Consider the following 13,736-nt stretch of genomic DNA (forward strand, 5'->3'; position numbering starts at 1 on the left):
AATCTGTAATTAAATTTTACTTGCGTATTTTGATTATTAACATTTATTCATTATTTATATTTTTCTTTTATCATTTAAATAATAATTAAATAATTATTTAAAGATAAAAAAACAGTAAAAACAGACGGCGTCTGTTAACAGACGGCATACTGTTGTCTTCCTCATGGGGCCGTTTTTGACGGCGAAATGGCGATTTTCGGCGCCCAAACCTTAAAAAAATTTAGTTTTTACTATTTTTACATATCCTACAAAGATTTCTACCACTATTTCCAACAAAATAAACCTTTAACATAGATTAATAGGGGAAAAATTATGCAAAATTTACTTTCTTCGCTTCTAATAGTGGCCGATCAATCTTTTCCCAAGAAAAACTCGTCGATTTCCTTATTCCCCTTCTCTCTCCAAACGTCGGTTTCAGAGTGAAAATATCATGAACAATTTTGAGTTTTCAATGTTTTTAAAGTTTTTACAAATTTTTGATTTTTTTTGAACAGTGATCCACGACCATTTTGAAAAATGTATGTTTATTTTTTTTCGCCTGTTTGACCCCATTTCCTCTATTGTAAATATACAATGAAATCATGCGCTGTTGCACCGAACAGATGCCACGGCGACATCTTCAACAGATCATCACAGTATGTTTGAAGAATTTCAGCAACTATGGATTCCTTTCATCCATCTCCCCACCCACAGGAATTCTCTTAATTTGGGTGGAATTGATTACTAACCTATTACTGTATAATGAATTTCTGAACAGTAAATTTTATGCTATACCTGTTTGGAAATTTTGAATTGTTGTTGTTGGCGTTATGAATGTGATGAGAAAGAGAGCAAGAACGAGCATGGATTTGACGATCGTCGATGTATGGAAACGTGAAGCAGGTGAGTTATCATCCAGAAGCTTCGCCCACGGCCTCGCCGCCTCCGAGGTTCTTTCCCGATTCCCAATGTTGATTATTCAGAAAGAAAGTTTCTAATTCGTATTTATCTATGTACGATGATGCAATTCTGCTTTATTTAACTCTGTATGTTATTACCTTGTAGTTGAAACATGTAGAAATTATGGTCTTTTCTGTGTTGCGGTTTTGTGTTTTTAATGGAATCAAGACAGCTACTACTCCGTGTACTGAATTTACTTGGGGATCTCGCACGGCTTTGTTTTTAGAGTGCTCTTTGTTTTTGACTCGGGTTTTAGATGATTATGAGATGTTGCCACCAAATCCTGACGAGAGAATTTCAGATGCAAGAGTCGGGGCTAGTTAGACAAGTAAAAGGACACTTTTGTCACAGAATTTTCGGATGATGTTGGCTAGAATCTAATTTCGTGTTTATATGTTATAAAATGCAAGGATAAATTTTGCATCTCATGCAGTCAAACCTGCAGAGTTGCTTCTGTGATGTCTTTGAAGAGCTATTTTGGAAACATGGTAAAAAAGAACAGTTCAACTTGTTTTAGGAAGTTCAGGCCCTTACTTTTTTGGCGTGTTGAGCATTGCATGCGAACATCTGATGTTACTTCTATTTACTTAATTCACGGGCATATGTCATCAGTATCTTATTATTATCATCAGATTTCAGCATAAATATACAAGTTTATATTTTATACTCTCTTAATGTAAACAGGAAATGAGAAGGAAACAAAATATCTTTAAGAGACTAGTTATTCTGGGTTCAACTTGCGCCTCAGTGATGTTGATTCAATTTTGAAACAACAAGGTGTTACTTTGCACATGGCGTTACCTGCATGAGTCTGTTGGCGTAGTTTCTAAGACAATTGTTATTGCAACTGGTTGTTTACTTCTGAGCCCTAAGGAGAGTGTAAACCTGCAGGACATTTAATGTTGAACTTCACAGCGATTTTATTGCTTCGATTTGATAGATCTGGACTTTTCACAGTGGGAACTATAATTAATAGGGAATATACAAATTACAAATTATGAATCCTTAGTTAGGTTTAGCAAAAATAATACCTGGAAATGAGTCCCTTTAAAAAGAAAGAAGCGTTTTTTCCCCTTATTGCTTTTTCTGAACTTCAGATCATATTTATGTCCACAAAGTATTCTTTTTTCTTTCACTTCAGTCTTCTCTAATCATGAGAAATAAGAATAGTTAGCTGGCCAGAAATGTTGTTATGTAAGAGTTTCCAAATGTGATCCTTTTTGTTTCTTTTTTATACTCTCAGTATCATTTTTCCTTATTAAATGTTTTTTTTTTTTTTTTTGCCTTTTGTACTTAAACATGCTTGAAGGTGAAAATAATAATATTTTCTGTTACATGCCATCAGCCAATCTTCATGAAGTTTACAAAAATAAAATATCCATACAACAACTTGAATCATTTGTAGGCTGTTTTAGGCTTCTTTTTTTCCTTCAGATAAAGGAAGATTTTTTTGCCTTATGCAGACATTTTCTTGAATATACTGCAGAGTATGAAATTTTAATGTCATATAGATTGGATGAAGTGTCAAATTGCAGAGTTGAAGTGATTATTTCCTGTTTGACATGTCCTTAAATGACAAACAGGGTTGTTGATGCTAGCTTATCTGTTATTTCTTATTACTGACTTAGCATAAATTTTCTCTTCCCCTGATTGAATGTCTTCCCCATTTGGGACTCATCAAATTAATACTCATTATAATTGACTGAAATGTTCTTCACTTATTCTTTCCTAGACATTTCCTTGTTATATAAATGATTTCACTTCTGGACTTCCTATGCAATTAGTGCTAGTTACACGCAGTCCCTCATGTTACTTTACGATAAAAGTCAATATGCAGAATATGGGAATTAATATAACTGTCCAATTTTTTTGCTTCAAGCTAATTAAATTGTAATTTCCAAGGTCTTGTATAAGGATGTTGTTCTTCGTCTTGATATCCTCTGGAAGCTTGGAAAGCACAAAGGTTGTGTGAGCGCAGTTAGCTTCAATGCTGGTGGTGAAATTCTTGTATCGGGCTCTGACGACTGGATGGTCATACTCTGGGATTCGGAAACTGGTCTTGTTAGACTTTCTTTCCATTCTGGTCATCACAACAATGTTTTCCAAGCAAAGATTATGCCTTACACCAGACTGAAGCATTGTTACCTGTGCTGCTGATGGGCATATAATATTTTGCCTTGTCTCCTTCCTGAGGACAAGATAAAATTGAACTCAAATCATGAAAAATGGTTAGTTTGGACTTGGATCAAAAAATTTCTTTTGTTTTACATCAAGGAGTCTTTTCTCATGTGTGCCATTGTGGACGCTCAATAATATTTGTAAATTGAAGGGAAGAGGTTCTTACTTTCAGGTGAGGCGTGCTCAGATTCTTGAGCGGGGAAAGGTGAAGACTAGGCTACTAGCAGAACGTGAGGGATGAGCTCATAAGTTGGCCATTGAACCTGGCAGCCCTCACATTTCTGTATCTGTTGTGAAGATGGAATTAGTTCAGCATGTATTTTTATTTTATCTACTATATTCTAGCCTCGACCCCAACCCCTACACCACCCCCACGCCCACAATCCCCACTGTTTGGTTCTTTCATTAAGTTGCACTGATCATGTCTCCCACGGAAAATCAGGCCTTTGGTGCTTCTTTTTAGCATCATGTTAATAATTGTTTGAGTCGATTGAAATGGAAAGACCTCACAACTTTTTTTTGCCTGCTGTGAAGGTTTTCTTGTTCAGTATTTACCTACAGGATGGTGCAGTTGACTATCACGTCATACATCAATGCTTTTAGTGATAGTTGTTGTATCATCAGTTTTATTCGACTATCTGACCCTTTTTGTATCATCTTTACGTGATCCATATGTACAAATTTAATGTTATGATGTTATTATATATTCCACAAATTGATCTGAAAACTTCAATTGCTACGGAACTCTTTACTTGCCAATCTGGCCAGCATGAGAATTACATATCTGCCGTTCTACTTAATGCAATTGCAATTGATCCAAGAAATCCTAATTTCTTTGCTGTTGGCCGATCAGATGAGTTTGCTCAACTATTTGATATCCGCAAATATAAGTGAGATAGATCAACTGAGTTTGGTCAGCCTGTCGACTTCTTTTGTCCCCCACATTTAGTGGGTGATGAGAATTTGGGAATTACAGGGTTGGCATTCTCTGCTGAGAGAGAGCTTCTTGTATCTTACAATAATGAGTTCACATCTATCTTTTTACTGGGGACATGGGACTAGGACCTGATCCAGTTCCCACATCCTTGGTCTCTGATGACAACGATGCAGGTGATATGAACCCCAATCATTATTCTGTTGCATCTCCAGCAGACATTGACGGCAATACAAAAGCTGTTTCCCAGGTCTACAAAGGGCACTTGAACTTTGAGACTGAAGGGAGTGAATTCCTATGGGTCTAGATGCGAGTATGTTGTGAGTGGGTCCGGTTGTGGTCGAATTTTCATTTGGAAGAAGGGCGGGAAGCTCATCCGTGTCATGGAAGCAGATAAGCATGTGGTTAATTGTATTGAACCTCATCCTCATACTATGATGCTTGCCAGCAGTGGAATAGAGAATGACAATAAAATATGGATTCCAAAGGCCGTTGATAGAGCTACTCAGCCAACTAACATTGAACTGGTACGTGAATATTTTCAGCATAAACCATATTCCTAATTTTACAGGAGCTTAGCGTGCAGTAGTTGTAGTTGATCCGTGTGTTTTGATCTAGCCTTAATTCTTTCGGAAACAGCTATCTCATAAATTTAATATGAGTTTGAGAAATAAAGAAGACACTATCTTTTCAAGTGGCAATAATGCTGGAAGTGAGATTGATGGAAAACAATTAGAAGTCTACTCCGGGTGAAACAGAGTGAAGGATAAAGTTTGACAAATACTTGATTTTAGTAGTTTGTCTTAATTAGGAGTAAGTTATTTTATTCATATTTATCTATTATAAGTTCCGTCAAAGATTGTTCTGCTAGAGGGACCTAAGTTTTTCATTGTATTTACAACTCTACTATTGATATTGAATCTAATTACATAATTTCCTGCTCTAAGTTTCTTCTCTTGTTCTCTTTTTATCTCACTTTCCTTCCCTATTATTCTTTCCATGTTGTTTCTTGCATAATTAGCTATCAGAGTCTTACTCTGACTTTATGCCTACTACTCATCCAACAAAGAGTAGCCAGAGACGGAGAAATTGCAACACTGCATAAATTTTTTTATAGGTTGAATACATCTGTTTAGCCTTGTTTAGTTTTCGGCAAAAATAGGCAGACCATCTTTACTTAGGACACTACCACTTCTCAAGAATATTGTAGTTCATTCCTTTGTTCAAAATCTGTTGATGCCATGTTGCATAGTTATTTCTCAGATAAATTGTTCCTTTGCACGGGTTGCCTTCACAATTGTTTTTGTAGAAATTCATAAATATCTGTGTAATTAAGGTACACGTATTCTAGGTATTCTTCTGTTTATTGTTTCCTTCAATAAAGGATTTGGGTAGGTTGTTACCCAAATTCCTAGTTTTCCTAACTTAGTTTTTTCCCTAACTTATAGGAATTAGTTTAGGAAGATTTTTATGCATCGTATAGTTAGAGGCTCAGATTGTTCTCTCCTCTATTTATTTGTACTGTTTCTCCATTATTTGGTAAGAGGAAAATTACCAACTTTAGTTTCTGATAAGAATGTCATATTTGTGAAACCTGTTAGCAATGTTGAAAACCTTGTGAAAAACCTTTGCATCACTAATGTTTAAAAACTTAAACCGGACACCGAGGCATTGCTCTGTGAAACCCAATAAAATAATTCAAAACAAATAAAAATATGCTCAAAATAAACCACAAACCATCTTATAAAATCTATAATAAAACAAATAATGTAAGAGAAAATCCTGTTTCTTGATATCGTTTACAATAAGAGTGTGTTTGATTATCAATATTTTCCATGAAAAATGTCATTTTTCTAGCCAAATTTCTACTTTTGTGCCGTTTGATTAATATTTTTCCATGAAAAATATTTTCTTTGAGCACATGACCATATTTTCTTTGAAAACAAGAAAATATTTTCTTTAAGGGGAGTATATTTTTATTTTTAAGATAATTCACTTTCTCTCGCATCTACTTCCTCTCTCCCATCCACCTACCAATAAAAAATGGACAAGCATAACATATTTTAGGTTGAAAATAAAATCAATCAAATATATTTAATTGACAATTTCTATGCAAATAATTTATAGGCAATTCAATTGCCCAAAATTTATTTTCTTTCTATGTAAATTTTATACTTGCAATCAAACACACCCTAAGAATAAAATGAATTTATAGGAGAAGAATGACCCTCCTTTATTCTAAATCTAATAAGTCTGTTAATTCCTAAAACCTAGTATACCAAAAACTAACTCGTAACTTATATAGAATGTCAGTAGAGTATAATAATATATAGGATCAATATTTCTCTATGATAGTTTTCCAATAGTGTAGGATTATTTTCTTTATTAGTTGAATTTGTAATTATTACACAATCTTTCCTTTTACAATTATTTCCTTTTAAAGTTAGTTACAATTCTACATTGTAATATTCACAAGACTTTATTATATACAATTTATAATATTTTAACATGGTATCAGAGCTGCTTCGATCGTAAACAAACTAACCTTTGAATTTTGTTTCCGGCGAGCAACCTTATGCTGCTCGCCCCGCTTGGCCTGATTTTTTTTTTTAGTAGACAAAGATTTTATACACGGGGTTCCAAATATTTTGAAGCTATTCCTGTGTTTTTGAAGATTAGAGACGGGTACAATCCAGCTCTATGGATGTTGGAGATTAGCACGCCAGTAGTTGAGGGTCAACTAGGAGTCAATTTTGCTGATATATTTGCCCGCTCAGCTGATTGGGTTTGTCTGCTGTGGTGGTGACGGGCAGTTAAGGAAAGCATACATGGTTCAATATCATATTCTATTGAAGGAGGGTTGCTGACTCGAGATGGAGAGGAATAGGCGATGGGTATGGGTAGGATTTCGAAGATGATTTGCGTGGTGATGCTAGGTAGTTGGCTGACGATGAGAATTGACGTGACTTGCCGACGATTGTCTGAGCTGGTCCATGGTTAGCCGGCATCTGAAGAGGGGGTGACGACCACTTCGTCTGCTTGTGTGGAGAAGATAAGGAGTTGGACCGGGTTATTGATTACGTTTAGGTTGTTAGGCCTATTAGTGGGCTTGCTGTTGGGTTGTTAATTCCGGTTGATTTGGTATTGGGCTATGGATTTTATTAAACAATTTGGGTTCTTTTGTTAGTTTGAGCTAAGATTTGGGCTATTTTTTGGACAACAATTTGGTTCCTTTGTGAGGTGATTAATATGGGCTGTAAATTGCCAGCACTTTATTTTGGTAATGTTGGGTTGGTCTTAGTTTAGGTTTTTGTTCTGTTGGGCTTCGTTTTATTTTGGTCACTCATGTGAGATTTGGTATTGTTTGGGTTAGTGGTTATTGGGTCGGTCGATAAGTTATATCTTCAACAATAGGTGGGTTTTTTGGACTTATCTTGGGTTTTATAGGATCAAAAATTTGAATTTTATGGACTCTAATTTTGTTCGTGGTAATTCAAGAAATTCAGTCCATCTAGTCATTTATTGAGTTGTTGGAAATTTAATTTGGGCTGTAGCGATTCTGTTTGAATTGTTTTCCATTGGTTTAGTGTGGGCTTCATTGTGGGCCGGTTTGGTTGTAATTGGGATGAAAATTTGGTTTGGTGTTGGTCCAGTATATATGGAATTTGGCATAGTTGGTTTTTGGAATTGGTATATTAAGCTCAATTGACATTTTTTGTTTAAGCTGTTTGGTGGGATTTCTTCCAACTGCAGCATCTTGGTCAGCAAAATTGATGAATTTTGGTCGGTGTATTGGCGTTAGAGCTTTTTTTGGAACACGAATTATGTGTTCGACTGAGTTCTCCCGACAGATAGAGCTCACTGTGTGGGTCGGCACACTTCGTGAATTTCTTTTGGAAATTCTTGGAAAGTGAGTTCTCTAGAGTATTTTCGGAGTGGTTGAATCTTCGATTCTCTTTGGTCATAACTTAGCCTTTTAGGTGTGGGTTTCTTGTTGTCTACGATTGACAGAATTTTTGTCAATGTGTCTCTTCGGTGCATCAAGTGTAGTGCGAGCATTCGGCGTTTTGGTGATGATTTGTTAGCGTCATCAGTTTCTAGTCGGACATTGATTCTTTGCCGGAAATCATATCGAGTTTTGAATCAGTTCTTGGGTCTGAAGTTCAGCAACATTGAGTTCTTGGTTTATGGGTTCTACGAAAATGTTGACTCGACAGTACATCCAGTTAAAATTGCAAATTGATGCTATCAAAGATTATATAAAAAATGAGATTAAAATTGGCCGATCACGATTGCAAATTGACTCGACAGTACATCCAGTTCCGATTTATAATATTTTAACAGAGTACTATCAAAGATTATATAAAAAATGAGGAATGCAAAGTTAGCATTCGTTTTGTGTGGCTTTTGCTTTTGTTTTTTATTTTCTATAGAAGAGCTTTTGGAAGCTGCTGTCATAATTTCAGTTTGGAAACTAATTTTTAAAAAAGCTTCCTGGAAGTAGTTTTTGAGAAAGTCTCGAACAAGCTTCCTCTAACAGCTCTAGAAAAAGCTCTTTCGCAAAATTAGTCAAAAGGGTCCAAAAGTAGCTTTTGAGTCTTAAAAGCTCTATTTGACTTTTCATAGCCATGCCAAATGGACCCTTAAAATTCCACACTTCCCTCAAGCTGGGGCATAAATATTAATCATCCTAGCCTGCTGATTAAGGATTCAAGATTGGTTCTTGGAAGAGCTTTTGTAAGAACATGTGCCCTTTGAAGATAAATTGGAGTACAAGTCATTTTTATAATGACTTAATCTCTCTTGATGAAGTGACGATCAATTTCCATGTACTTAGTTCTATCATGGTATACTGAGTTCTTTTCAGCCACACTCCTTTGCATATATTGTGTTCCATCACCTTGAATTCAATCTCAACACTATATTTTGCAACTAAAGACTATTTCTTACTTCACCAGGTAATAAGTTTTTCCCATAAATAAGTTCAATAACAAGACGTGAACCTTCTGTCTGTAATAGACTTAGCATCTGAAATATTCAATATTCTTGTTTCTCCATTCCAAAAGTACAAGTCTTTGCCTAGTTTCATTTTTAGATATCTGAGAATCTAGTATACAACATAAAGGTGTTCCTTAGTGGGGTTATTCATGAATTGACTAATCACACTAATGAAGAAACTAATGTTCTGGTCTTGTATTAGAAATATACGAGTTACCTTGGTAATTCTTTGTTATCTTCCTCTATCGACCCAAGAGCTTCCTTCTTTTATACGCACTTTGCAGGTTGGATCCATGGGAGTAGTAGGCTTGCATCCTAGCATTCCAGTTTCCTTTAGCAAGTCTGGAGTTTACTTACATTTAGAGACTGAAATATCCTTGACTGTGCAAAGTGCGTATCTATACTGCCTGCAACCTGGTATTTAAAGTTAAAAGATATATTTTCATCCTACATGTTTCCCTTGTGGTAATTTTGAGAGTTCCCAAGTATCATGTTTCTCAAGTGCACGGATTCATCTTCAATCGCTAATTTTCATTTTTTGAGTTTTTAAGAGCTTCCTAAATACTGTTTGGAATTTCTACATTGGAGAGAATAGTAGCAAAAACACGATAACCTGAGGATAATCCTTCATTAGATATGAAATTAGAGATAGTGTGTTTCTCAAGGCAATAGGCATATCAAAGTTATTACTGGAAGAGACATTCTGGCAAGTTTTAGGAATTGTGTTACCTGGTTGCTGTTCAGCATTGTTTGAACTTACGGATTGGACACTTGATTTTGCTCGGGGAGTGTATGGTAACTCAGACCATCCTTTAGTTTTTCCTGTGAAACAAGTAACTCTTTGTTAGGTTGTGTAAAGGGAAGGAAATTCAACTTTATATTTTGGGAAAGAGTTGATTTTGGGCACAATGATGGAATTAGGTCATATCTTATCCTCATTTCGCTAAAACTGATATTCTTGAGTAATTCTCCTCTGAAAATGAGGTTTGGGTAGGATAGTGGTTTTCGAGGAAAGAGACTCGACAGAATTGTAGAATTTTCTAGTGACTGGTGAGTAGCACTTATAACATTTTTGATTGTGAGAATAACTGAGGAACAGGCACTTTATTGCTCTAGGATCAAGTTTGCTTATGCGTTGGTAAACGAAAGCAGAGAAACCAAATACTTATTAGGGTGATGGGGGAGATTATCTGACTTGAGGATCAATATTAATGAGTTTGAAATTTTAGGATTTAGAGGCATCCTATCGACGAGCTTTGTAGCAGTGAGAACCGCTTCTCCAAAGAAGTGTTTTGACACTTGCATAGTGAACATGAGACCCAAACAACTTCTAGAAGGTTTCTATTCTTTCTTTTGGCCACTCCATTTTGTTGTGAGATGTCTACACACGAGCTTTGATACATTATGCCACTATTCACTGTGTAATTTCTTATTATGGAGTTGAAGTATTCCCTGGGTTGTCAGTTTTAAAAATCTCAATTTTTCCCTGGACTTGAGTTTGGACCATGGAGTTGAAGTTTTTGAAGGTTTGCCCAGCTTCAAATTTTTCTTTTATTAGGAATATCCAAGTAGTTCAAGTTTGCTGATCAATAAAGGACACAAACCATCTGGCTCCTGTCACATTATTGACTCTAGATGGTCCTCATATATCACTATGAATTACATAAAAAGTTGAGATGCTTTGTATGGCTGAGTCGGTTTTCTTTTGAACGTGTTTAGATAATGGACATATCTCACATAGATTTTATTACTGAATAATGTAGGAGACAACTTTTCCATATACAAGAAACTGGGATGGCCTAATCTATAGTGCCTTAACATGATTGCATAATTTTTTTTTTTTTTTTTTTTTAATACTGAGTAATGCAGGAAACAACTTTTCCAGATACTAGAAATTGGGATGGCCTAATCTATAGTGCCTTAACATTTTTGCACTATCTTTATTACCAACACTTGAAATCAAATCCCTATTCAACTGGCTTACTAAGACACATATGGTATTTTGAATATGTTCTTGAAGGATTCATCAACTCTGAGAAGGTGGAGTCCCGCACACTCGTTTGCATTGTCATTCTTCCTCCCTAAGTTCGAGGCCTGAATTCACAATATGTGGAAAAGTTTTTAGTAACACAGTTAAGAGCAGTTGTAAGTTTACTAGTGGATAACAAGTGTCAGGTCCAAGTCCTGAAATTCCCAATATGTGGGAAAAAATTTAGTAACGCAGTTAAGATCCTTCGTAAGTTTACTAGTGGAGGTTAGATTGGAACCAATAAGACAGATTTTAAGATTAGGTTTTTTCAGATGACGACATAACTTGTACCAGTCACTGTAGATAAAGATCCATTAGCTATTCAAAATTTACAGTTCTCAGTGCAAGGTCTGTAAGTGTAGAATATATTTGCATTTCCAGTCATGTGATGAGTGTCACTTGAATCAGTTATCCAGGAACTTGGCTTCTCAGTTTTGACACTAAATGCACTGGAGAATTTACCTTTTTGTGCTATCGAACTAGTTCCAATGATAGGAGCTGATGAACTAGGTTGAGAAAATGAGAGAACATCATTTGAAGAAGTTCTATTTGCTCTTTGCTGAAGAGTAGTACCTCGGAATTTGGATGCTCATTTCCAGTTTCCATGAGCCCGAGCCTTCGGTTTTCACGTTCAGAAGGTGGTTTAGATGGTTTCCAATTAGCGGGTTTCTATTCTACTTCAGCAGGTCTCTCTTTTATGCCCTGGTCTATAGCGGTTGTCATGCCATGGCCTGACATTTCGAGTTTTGTTGTCATTACTTGAGGAGTTGACCCGCGGGAGTTTCTAATCATAACCTGCTTCCTACTCTTCCCTCTTCTAACTTCAAAGAATGCTTCTTGGGTTGATGATAGAGGCTTAATCCCGGGAATTCTCACCCCACTTCATTCTAAATTTTTATCGAGACCCCTAGAAACTTGAAGATTTTTTCTTTTTCAACATTTTTTTTTGGTATTTAATACCATCTTCAGGGCAATTCCCACTTCGCTTTTCGAACCTGTCCAACTGTTGCCAATAATATGTCAGGGTATTGAAATATTGTGTGGCTGATTTTTTCCCTGTCAAAGATCATGCAGAATACTTTTATTTCAAAAAGTTCCTCAATACTTTTGTTGTTGGAGTAGGTTTCGTTCGCGGAATCATATATCTTCTTTGCTTTCCCATAGAACATAAGGTCTTCACCTATTTCAATGTTCAAGTTGATCGGCCAAGACATCACCATATTATTTTCTGGGTTACATTCTTTGAACTTTGGGTCTGCCTTTTGTGGACGAGTAGCAACACCAGTGAGATAATCATCCTTTCCCTTTCCAAAAATGATCATAATGGGCTGAGACTATTGAAAAAAATTGTGTTAGTTGAGTTTTTTCTGTAACAGGAAGAACAGAATTATTTGTCCCATGGTTGCTGGAGATAACATCAAAATTTTTCTCGTTGGCTATGTGAACTTACAGTTCGAAGACAGTTTCAATTGTAGAAGTTTTTCGCTTTTGAGAAGTTTGCACTGCTTGATGATCGAACTGAAGATGGGCCCCAACATGTGGAGATCGGTCGTGAACCTCTGATTGAAGATTCGCACAGCTGGATGGGCACGAACCTTTTGGAGATGGTTCATGACTACAAGAGGTTGATTTGCAATATGAATGGAGGAGGATTTGAGGTAGGGGATTCATTTTCCTTCCGACTTCCCTAGAGCTTTCGGTAGCACAGCCAAGACAGCGACGGATTCTCTGTCCCCGTGGGGATGGAGCGACAGAAGTTTTGAGAATTCAAGGTAAGGCTACGCCTCAATTTAAAAAAAAAAAGTTTTAAAAAAAATAATAAAAAAAAATCCCAATTTTCCAAACCCTAAATCCCTAATACCATAATATAGGATAAAATCCTTTTTCTTAAAATTTTTTACAATAAGAGTACAATGAACTTATTGGAGAAGAATGGCACTCCTTGATTGTAATCTAGGAAGTCAATTATTTCCTAAAACCTAGTACAACAAAAATAAAAACTAACTATTATAAGACACTACCAAAGACTACACTAGAAATAAGGGTGTAAAATTAGAATTCTACAAGAATTAATAAAAGTCCAACTTGAAAACAAATATGTAATATATCAATGGGGTATTGAAAAAAGAAGAAGCTAAAGCATGTAATAAAATTCGAAGAAAGGAAAGTCGAAATAACAAACACCTTGGTCTCCATGTGGCCTAGTCTTGAGGCACGAGCTTAGGCGTAAGCCTTGAGGTGGTTAGGTGAAAGGTTATAAGCTTCAAATTGTCTTTATACAATTTTTATCCGCTTTTCAATGGGGATAAAAAGGGAGAGTAAAAATGTACTTGTTTCGCGTGGATAGTCGCTAACAATTAAAAAAGGGATCAGATGATTGTGTAAGGAACAGACCTCTTGAGACGAGTCTCAAAAAGGGGTGTTTTATTGGTGATGATTTACAATTGGAAATAAACAGAATGCCTTCAAGGGGTGCAAGCACACGAGTACTAAAAGAAGTGTTTAAATCTAAACTAAGAAATTAAAATTACATATTCTCTGTTTGAGAGTGTTTGATTCGGGGTCTTTTTCTCTATATCTTCTCTTCCTTTTATATTCCCTTGATGATTTTTTCGTGACAACCCGCTTGAAAACTGCTTGATTGCTGTATAACTACCA

At 35.9% G+C, this 13,736-nt stretch overlaps 1 pseudogene; it reads left to right on the forward strand.

The window, feature by feature from the left end:
• Window positions 1-562: 562 nt before the first annotated feature.
• Window positions 563-5,132, forward strand: LOC111412133 (annotated as a pseudogene).
• Window positions 5,133-13,736: the final 8,604 nt, after the last annotated feature.

Source organism: Olea europaea, chromosome 16, assembly GCF_002742605.1.
Source record: "Olea europaea var. sylvestris chromosome 16, O_europaea_v1, whole genome shotgun sequence".
NCBI classification, from domain to species: domain Eukaryota; kingdom Viridiplantae; phylum Streptophyta; class Magnoliopsida; order Lamiales; family Oleaceae; genus Olea; species Olea europaea.